The following is a 10,755-nucleotide window of genomic DNA, read 5'->3' on the forward strand; positions in this document are numbered from 1 at the left end:
AACAGAGATATACAACAGAGATATACAGCAGAGATATACAGCAGAGATATACAACAGAGATATACAGCAGAGATATACAACAGAGATATACAACAGAAATATACAACAGAGATATACAACAGAGATATACAGCAGAGATATACAGCAGAGATATACAGCAGAGATATACAACAGAGATATACAACATAGATGAGTACTAAAGATCTAATCTCTTATATTTACTTGCATAACTATTCCCTTTCTGAAGACTCTATCTACCTTGCAGTGAATAGAGCCAAAAGCCTCTTAGCTGCAGTGGGCGATCCCAATGAATATGATACATCTTCCAGAGTTCCTAAGATGTTTTAGGTCCCTGTCCAGAAACACTAGACTCCTGCCCACTAAACACTTGCAGAGTGTCTGAGAGGATTGGACAGGTGAACACAATAGGCAATAGGCAATGTGCAGCATTTGACACACTGCTTAAATCTATCAAATCCTCTCAGATCCTTTCAAGTCCAGAGAGCTAAGGGCCGTTTCAGGACAGGACCAGGATCTCTGTCATTTATTTTCTCTCATCTCCTTTTCTCTTCTCTCCTTTTCTCTCCTCTCCTTTTCTCTCCTCTCCTCTCTTCTTCTCTCCCCTCCTTCTTGCTCAACTCCTCTCCTCCTCTCCTCTCCTCCTCTCCTCTCCTCTCCTCTCCTCTCCTCTCCTCTCCTCTCCTCTCCTCTCCTCTCCTCTCCTCTCCTCTCCTCTCCTCTCCTCTCCTCTCCTTCTCTCTCCTCTCCTTCTCTCTCCTGTCCTTTCCTCTCATTCTCTCTCTTCTCTTCTCTTTCTCTCTTTTCTCCTCTCCTTCTTTCTCCTCTCCTCTCTCCTCTCTACTTTCCTCTCCTTCTCTCACCTCTCCTTTTCTCTCCTCCCCTCTACGTCCCACTCCTTCTCTCTTCTTCTCTCTCCGTTTTCTTCAGTCTCCTTCCCTCTCCTCCCGCTCCCTCTCATTCTTCTCCTCTCCTTCCCTCTTCTTCCCTCTCCGTCTTCTCTCCTCACCTCAGGCTGATGAGGCAATCTCCCCTTCGATTCCAGGAACATGCCCATGTCAACAAGCCCTGGTCAGGCAGCTCTTACATGTCAATGAGCAGGCAGCAAATCTATGCTGGATATGAAAGAGAAGCAAGAGCAGCAGGGCCAGGGATCAGTCAAGGACCTCATCTGCTCTCTTAATAAGTCTCTCTCTCTCTCTCTATTCGCTTCACCAGCTTTGCATAAGAAGTTGATGTGAGGTCAGAAGAGAATGGAGGAACTGGGGAAGCCTGAGGACTTGAGCTTTTTAGACATCTGAGACAAGGACCCAGGGAATTGAGGATCTTGACACTAACTACAATTCAGTACATTCTGCAACAATGCATTATTGTTATGAGATGTATTATATATATTATAACATTATTGTGTTGAGACATTTTTGTATCTACAAATTACTTTAATGAGACAGCGATTTTGTCCTTTAATCAGTAAATAATATATTATCATTGCAATTTCATCATCCCCCACCCCCAGATTCCTAAATATACCGCTCTTACATGTAGCTCCATGCAACAGCACATGGTATTACATCATACGAACATGAACTTTGGAACTGAAGCTTATGAGCGTAGCACTTAACAGGAATTAATAAACAATATGTGACACAGACATAGATTCAATTACTTGAGTCATTAGGGAAGTGCAAATAATGGTATGATTGTTTTTCATTGAGTTGTGCAGTATGTTATTGTATGTTTAATGGTTAATGATTTTCATATAAAAAAATAAAATGTTTGTAATCAAAAATGAATATCTATTGAATTGACATGGGAGGAAAGGATCTAGCTAAAGAGTCTATTATCAGGGGAGGGAGGAAGAGATGGATGGACAGAGGGAGGGATGGGTGTACAGAGAGAGGGAGGAAGAGATGGACGGACAGAGGGAGGAAGGGATGGGTGGACAGATGGAGGGAGGGAGGTGGAGATGGAGATGGGTGGACAGAAAGAGGGAGGGATGGGTGGAGAGAGGGAGGGAGGGAGGGAGGTGAGGGAGGGGAGTGAGAGAGAGAGAGAGAAGGAGAGATCGTGGACAGAAGGAGGGAAGGATGGGGAGGGAGGGATTGGAGGGAGGGAGGGAGGGATTGGAGGGAGGGAGGGAGGGATGGACGGATAGAGGGAGGGAGGGAGGGGTGGGTGGGTGGGTGGACAGTGGGAGGGAGGAAAGGAGGGGTGAGAGAAGGTGAGGGAAGGGTGGGAGGGAGGGCAAGAGGGATAGAGGGAGAGAGAGATGGGTGGACAGAGGGATGGATGGAGGAGTGGAGGGGTGAGGGAGGGAGGGAGGGTTATGGGTTATGTATATGTTGTGTGCAGCACTATAGCTTGTTGCTACATTAGGCCTACTACTGGTGAAAGTCCCTGAACCCGTGCCGACTCAAGTTTCCCAGTTCAAATCAAATCAAAGTTTATTTGTCACGTGCGCCAAATACAACAGGTATACACAAGTAAGTGAAATGCTTACTTACAGGCTCTAACCAATAGTGCAAGAAAGGTGATAGGTAAACAATAGATCTACTGGGAGGGAGGGAGGGAGGGAGGGAGGGAGGGAGGGAGGGAGGGAGGGAGGGAGGGAGGGAAGGAAGGAAGGAAGGGTGGAGAGAAGGAGCGGCAGATCAATGAAAGTGTGAGGTTTAATTACTGTGGACATGGTAGGCCATATTTGCAGGATAAATCCCTGGCTTTGGCTCGTATGGAAAAAATAGGTCTAGATGCTGATGATACCACTCTGTTTCTAACACGTTTCACTACCAGCAGTGATCCAACTGGTTTAACAGCTTTTTAGATCAGGGAAAGCAATTTTACAGGTATAATCTGGGAGTCTGTTCTATGGTCATTTTAATTCTCAATATTTACCAAGTTTCTTGAAGACTGTAGCTTTAAGTCAACTTGGATCACATGGTTTGTTTGCAATGTATAATTGAGAAAAATGTTGACGAAATTGCTGTAATTGCCAATGACAGATTTGGTTCTGCAAACACCGTCTCATGCAGGGGAGTTTTAATTCTGTAAATGTCTAAAAGCCACAAGGTCTGACGTCAGCTCTATAATCTGTCAACAAACCAACTTGTAATGATACATACTGAGCTAAATTCACATTTAGTTAAAACAACAGTGTAACCCCTCCACAACAAATTTCTAGTGTTGATTAGCTACACATTAGTGGATTGTCTAATATGCTTTGATTGCTTCAAGATATCTTAACCCATAACCGTCTGAGCCCTGTCTAAGCTAGGTATGGGGGGATTCTACTAAGCTATATGGAATTGTTTTAAGAAGGTCGTACCAAGGATCATTTAGCTACACTACATGACTAAAAGAATGTGGACAACTGCTCATCGAACATCTCATTCCAAAATCATTGGCATTAATATGGAGTTGGTCCCCCCTTTGCTGCTATAACAGCCTCTATTTCTACTAGATGTTGGAACATTTCTGCGGGGACTTCCATTCAGCCACAATAGCATTAGGCATGTAAATTCATTCCAAAGGTGTTTGATGGGGTTGAGGTCAGGGCTCTGTGCAGGCAAGTCAATTTCTTCCACACCATTGGAAGCACAGAATCATCTAGAATGTCACTGTATGTTGTAGCGTTAAGATTTCCCTTTACTGGAACTAAGGGGCCTAGCCCGAAACCATGAAAAACAGCCCCAAACCATTATTCCTCCTCCACCAAACTTTACAGTTGGCACTATGCATTGGGGCAGGTAGCATTTTCCTGTCATCCTCCAAACACAATTTCGTCTGTTGAACTGCCAGATGGTGAAGTGTGATTCATCACTCCAGAGAATGCGTTTCCACTGCTCCAGAGTCCCAACAAACAGTTCTTGTGCTGACGTTGCTTCCAGAGGAAGTTTGGAACTCAGTTTGGTAGTGAGTGTTGCAAACGAGGACATATGTTTTTTACGCGTTACGCGGTACGCGTTGCTCCTAGATGTTTCCACATCAAATCAAATCAAATGTTATTTGTCACATGAGCTGAATACAACAGGTGTAGACCTTACCATGAAATGCTTACTTACAAGTCATTTAACAAACAATGCAGTTCAAGAAATAGATAAAAAAATATATTTACTAAATAAACAATAGTAAAAAAAATGAAATAAAATCAAAAAGTAACACAAGAAAATTACATAACAATACCGAGGCTATATACAGGGGGTCCGGTACCAAGTCAATGTGTGGGGGTACAGGTTAGTCAAGGTAATTTGTAAAGTGACTATGCATAGAAGGACAGTTGGTTAGGAGCCCGTAAAAGGCTAGCCATCTCCTCTGGTGCCATTATTCACAATAACAGCACTTTAAGTTGATCGGGGAAGCTCTAGCAGGCCAGAAATTTGACAAACTGACTTGTTGGAAAGGTGGCATCTGATGACGGTGACACATTTAAAGTCACTGAGCTCTTCAGTAAAGCCATTCTACTGGCAATGTTTGTGCATGGAGATTGCATGGCGGTGTGCTCAATTTAATACAGCTGTCAGCAATGGGTGTGGCTGAAATAGCCGTATCCACTAATTTGAAAGGGAGTCCACATACTTTTGTACATACAGTATAGTGTATTTGATTTAGAATTTGAAGACCTCTTGAAGTATAAAAAAGCTGAAGGAAGTTTGTTCTGAAGTGTCAGTCCTATATCTGAGAGATATAAGAAAGATTATGTATTTAACATCTTATTTTTGGCACTAAACAGTTTCCATATACAGTATATAGTACTTCCATTCATTTTTTCAGCTGGTGTCGGGGAACCTCCAGACGAGTCTTGTGAGGCTTGTGGGCGTCCTAGAGAAAAACAACTGACATGTACACTATGTGTACATGAGTGTCTCACCTTTCCACAGAGTGGTGTGTAGCCCAAACTGTTCGGACGCTATAGACAGAAGATGGCAGATCGGCTGTAACAAATTCAGACGACTCCCAAGACATTTGTGGACAAACCGTTCGCACTCAACAGACGATTTTGTGAGAAGACCGATTTTCGGTTGGCCGGTAGTCATTTTAATTGTACCTCATGGTCTGACAAAAATCGCTCTTGCTCTGTCACCTTTCAACGCAGATGCGGAAGTGCGACATCGGCGTATGTGGTCGACTGAGACAGATATCTCTAGCTTACACTGACTGCTTTTTATGGGGATTTCTTTATTATTTCAATTAGATTTCCTACAGGGCAAGGAAATCGACTCTAGGGGTTTTTAATGTGATGTTCTGTAGAAAGTAATAGAAACTTAATTTCCTTCAACAATGGAAGAACACAACACGCCAGGATGTTTTTGCCTGCAATAAGAGCAGGCCTTGGGTTAATGACACTGAATCTATTTCAAGCATGATTTGGAGCATTAAATGTGCCTTATTTTATGACAATGCACTATGCACTCATGATGTTTTGGTAATTTCTATGAATAAAGGAAAAACGACACACATCAGGCTGTTGTTGCCTGAAATTAGATTTCAACTCAGATTTACACCAAGACATTTACTACAAGTTGACACTTAATGACAGCTCACTGTGGTTGTGATGTTTCCTCCCTGTAATCTGATATTGGTTACTGGCCGTATAGCCTACCATAGTTGCATGTTAACAGCTTTTCTCTGGGATATATGCTACAGTAAATCCCTTCTGTTCAAGATAAAGTGTGGATAAGGCGTGGTAGACATCAATCATTTTACCGTGATTCTCATATTTACACAATTCATCATGTATGGAAGATTACTTGTGTATTCATACATGGCTGGCCAGTAGTCATTTTAATTTGACCTTGTAGTGTAGCCCTGTGTGAATGCGAGAGCCCGTCGTGGCTCTGGGAATCAGGTCAGGTGAAAACTACATGTCTTTACTACTATACACTAGGCCAATGTGAGGACAGGACAAGCGAAGACTACATGTCTTTACTACTAAACACCAGGCCAATGTGAGGACAGATCAGGTGAAGACTACATCGTTTTACTACAAATCACTAGGCCAATGCGAGGACAGGACAGAACAGGTGAAAAGTACATGTCTTTACTACTATACAATTGGCCAATGAGAGGACAGGACAGAACAGGTGAAAACTACATGTCTTTACTACTATACAATAGGACAATGAGAGGACAGGACAGGTCAGGAGATCTACTGGTAGTTCTTAGGAGAGGGAGGAGGGCTGTTATCTGTTATCTCATGAGCTCCACCCAGCTGAGGATCATGCTAACATGAAAGCGCGCCTCACCCATGACTCCGGGGCTGAAACATGGATCTGAGAGGGAGGAGAGGAGTGGAGGAGGGGAAGGAGGAGAGGAGGCTCTGCCTGGGTCCCAAATACCAACCTATTCTCTACATAGTGCACTATATTTGACCAGAACCCTATAGGCCCTGGTCAAAAGTAATGCACTATGAAAGGGAATAGGGTGCCATTTGGGACACACCTCTGCCTTTGACCGCTCGTCCTGCTAGGCGCATCGACCGTAGATGTGAGGGAGAGGAGCGCTCAATACGCCCACACCCAATTAAAGCCTTCTCCAGCGGCATGGTCAATGGTTGCAATTGCAGTACCTTTCAGGAGTTATTTGATACAGTTAACCTAACATAAGTGTATAGCAGTGGGTGCACGGCATAGCTCTGTCCACTTTACCTGGTATAGCATGCCAGGCCAAGCAGAGAGGATACACATGGTTAACCTAACACACGTGTATAGCAGGGTCCCTATGCTATAGCTTGGTCTCTGTCCAATCTAGACGGCATTGCATGCCACGGCAGGACAGGCCAAACAAGGCAGGGGGATATACTGTATGTCAGGATATGAGATTAAACCATGACTGTTCTCTTCTTAGGTCTAGGGGGCAGTATACTGAATTTCTGCCTGACAGACATGCCCAAAGTAAACTGCCTGTTACTCAGGCCCAGAAGCTAGGATATGCATATAATTGGTAAATTACATAGAAAACACCTTGAAGTTTCTAAAACTGTTAAAATAATGTCTGTGAGTATAACAGAACTGATATGGCAGGTCACAGGCCTTTCCAATGGAAGTCTATGGGTCTATATATAAAAATAGCTCCCAGATTGCAGTTCCTATGGCTTCCACCAAATGTCAACAGTCTTTATACAGGGTTTCAGGCTTGTTTCTTGAAAAACAAACAAGTAGTTGTAGTTTATCCAAGGTGTTCTCATCAGGAAAGGTAGGCTTTTGGCGTGCGTGAATGAGGGCGCGCTCTTCGTTATTTTCCTTTCCTATTGAACACCGTTCTTTCCGTCTGAAATATTATCGTTTATTTACATATTAGGGTACCTGAGGATTGAGTAGATACATTGTTTCACTTGTTTGGACAAAGTTTACTGGTAGCTTTTGTATTCCTTTGTCTGCATGTTGAAGGAATGGATTACTGAAATCAATGGCGCCAACTAAGCTGGCTTTGTGGGTATAAAGAAGGAAATTATCGAACAAAACGAGCATTCATTGTGTAGCTGAGACCCTTGGGATTGCAAACAGAGGACGATCTTCGAAGGTAAGTGATTTATTTTATCGCTATTTGTGATTTTTGTGAAGTCGGTGCTGGTTGAAAAAGTATTTTGATGTGGGGCACTGTCCTCTGATAATAGCATGGTATGCTTTTGCCGTGAAGCCTTTTTGAAATCTGACAATGCAGTTGGATTAACAAGAAGTTAAGCTTTTAAATTATGTAACACACTTGTATGTTCATGAATGTTTAATATCAGGATTTTGTCATTTGAATTTGGCGCTCTCCAATTTCACCGGATGTTGTCGGAATTATCCCGCTAGTGGGACACCAAGCACAGAGAGTTAATAGGACAGTAATCTGCCCAGTAAGTGAAGATAGTGGTTCAATTTCATGTCTAACGTAGGTCAGCATGATTTAATGATATCTGAGTTTACACAGAAGCGGGCGATTATGTCCAACCATTTCCTCCATTTCCTCTTGTGAAATATATACTAGTCATTCTGGAGATTCCATTTCCTTACCCCATATTAAGATATTTCACACACCTCTAAAATTGGGTAGCCGTTCGGTCCTTCAACTAACCCTGATTAGTCACCACTGGGTGAAAGTGATGGGTCAATGGGAACATGCTCAGTAGCCATGCCCTTCTGAAAGGATGTTTCAGGACATGGCCAATCTTTCTATTAGTTATCTCTTTCTCATGTCTTCTGTTCTAAGAGGAGGTAAGAGGGTTTCCTGGTGTGACAATGACATGCCTCAGATCCATTAATTATGTCTCTCCTGTTTGTATGCGGAGGGATTTTTTTTTTCTCTCTCTCTCTCTCTCTCTCTCTCTCTCTCTCTCTCACTCACACTCTCTATCTCCTTCCTTCCTCTCTCTACTTCCCTTCTCCCCCTCCTATGTTCTATCTCTCCCACCCCCACCCTCTCCCTCTTTCCCTCTGTCTCCCCTGCCTCTCTATTCTAATGTCTCATTTGTTTGGTACCATTCGTCTCTGCTCTCTCTAAGCCAGGAAAAGGTCATCCCAGTCCTCAAAGCATGGTGCGGAGCAGGCCTACTCCAGAGAAATTAATGACTTGAGCCTTCACTTGCTGCCTCTCTGTTGCTTAGTCAATTTTCTTGAGTTAAAAGGACACCTTGATGGGGTGGATATTGGGAAATATGCATCTGGCAACAGATTGACACTCATGTTGATTTATGTGAAATATTGAGATTTGTTTTGTTTTTAATTACTGTTGTTCTTCTGACACATGACCAATGGAAGGCAAGTCTGGATGGACCATTACCGGCACTACTGGTATTTACCGGCCGCTGTTCCGCTGTGTCTTCTGGGTGCAATGTGTGGGCCAGTTTCCAGAGGTGATTTCTCTGTGGCCCACATGGAAGTGGATGAAGCTCAGAGAGTTGTCTGTAAGTGGCAGTAGTCACCTAACAGGCCTCTCTCTTTCGGTCTCTATCCCAATTGGCACCCTAATCCATATAAAGTGCACTAGTATTCCCTATAAAGTGCGTGAGTATACCCTATAAAGTGCACTAGCATTCCCTATAAAGTGCAAAAGTAGTGCACTATATAGTGAATAGGGTGCCAATTGGAGTGTAGCCTTGGTGTTATTGATGATGCCCTCAGATTGCTAGACGTTCACCGGGGACACAGTGGGGAGACATTATAAATATATCCTCATTTCCCTGTCAGACTGCTTTATGGGCAGTTGATGCTCAAATGCTGCACTACTTACAGAATGAATGATCAAAACAGTCCCTCTCAAGATTGGGGCGTTTTTGATGAGGGTAATATCACCTTCAGAAAAGCACGGATTTGCCCCATTATGGAAATTTGTGCATTTAAATTGGAACGGGAAATGCTTAGTTGACAGTTGATTTATATATTACGAGACAACAACTTCTGCTGCATAATATCAAATTATTATCTGAAATGAGGAAGAAAAAACATAAGTCCACCATTGTGAAAGACACAGACAGTACCTACTTACATGTACCGTGACATGTTACCATGATACGCTTTTCCATTGTATGTCCTTTACAAAGTCAAAAGTATGCCTGCTCTCCTCTCTGCTCTTGCATTTGAATATCTTCGTTCCAGCAGATTCCCGTCATCCAGACCCCTGTCTCTCTCTTTCTATCTCTTTTACTCATTCTTCTTTCTTCCCTTCCCCCTCTTTTTCCCTCTCTCTCCCACTCCCTCTTTCCCTCTCTCCCCTCTCTCTCCCTCCCTCTCTTCCCCTCTCTCTCCCCCTTTCTTTCTCTCCACTCTTTCTCCCTCCCCCTCTCTCTCTCTCTCTCCCTCCACCTCCCTCTCTCCCCCCTCCATCCTTCATAGTGTTGTAGTGATTGATGACCGGGAGGCTAAATATGGCCTTGACTGTCCAGTTTTTACATAAGACCTCAGCAGCAGGCTTACTGGCCTCTATAAATCAACCGGGTACTGCTAATGAAGGTTTTACACCATTTATAATTCCTCCTTAGCTGCTGCATAGTGGGATAGAGGATAGAAAGATGTTGTCTGGCTAGTCGGATGAGCAAAGACACGTTTTTAAACCCCAAAAATTGAGATTCAAAGTGCTCAATTAGGCATCGCTCTGGGGGTGTTGGGTTACGGCAGATATAAAGTTACAAAGAGTAATTCTATGGCATCAAATGGGCTCCCGAGTGGTGCAGCGGTCTAAGGCACTGCATCTCAGTGCTAGAGGCGTCACTACAGAATCTGGTTTGATTCCAGGCTGTATCACAACCGGCCGTGATTGGGAGTGCCATAGGGCAGCGCACAATTGGCCCAGCGTTGTCCGTGTTTGGCCGGTGTAGGCCGTCATTGTAAAATAAGAATTTGTTGTTAACTGACTTACCTAGTTAAATACAGGTTAAATAAAAATAAAATAATTGAGCAGTGAAAAAGCACTGAAGGGGCAATGGCATTGTTAGTAGTACTTACAAGACAATAGAAACATGGGTAATTTATATGTTGTGTGCAGCACTATAGCTTGTTGCTACATTAGGCCTACTACTGGTGAAAGTCCCTGAAACCGTGCCGACCCAAGTTTCCCAGTTCAAATCAAATCAAGTTTATTTGTCACGTGCGCCAAATACAACAGGTGTAGACCTTACAGTGAAATGCTTACTTTACAGGCTCTAACCAATAGTGCAAGAAAGGTGTTAGGTGAACAATAGGTAGGTAAAGAAATAAAACAACAGTAAAAAGACAGGCTATATACAGTAGCGAGGCTATAAAAGTAGTGAGACTACCTACAGAC

This window comes from Salmo trutta, chromosome 9, assembly GCF_901001165.1.
Source record: "Salmo trutta chromosome 9, fSalTru1.1, whole genome shotgun sequence".
Lineage (NCBI taxonomy): Eukaryota > Metazoa > Chordata > Actinopteri > Salmoniformes > Salmonidae > Salmo > Salmo trutta.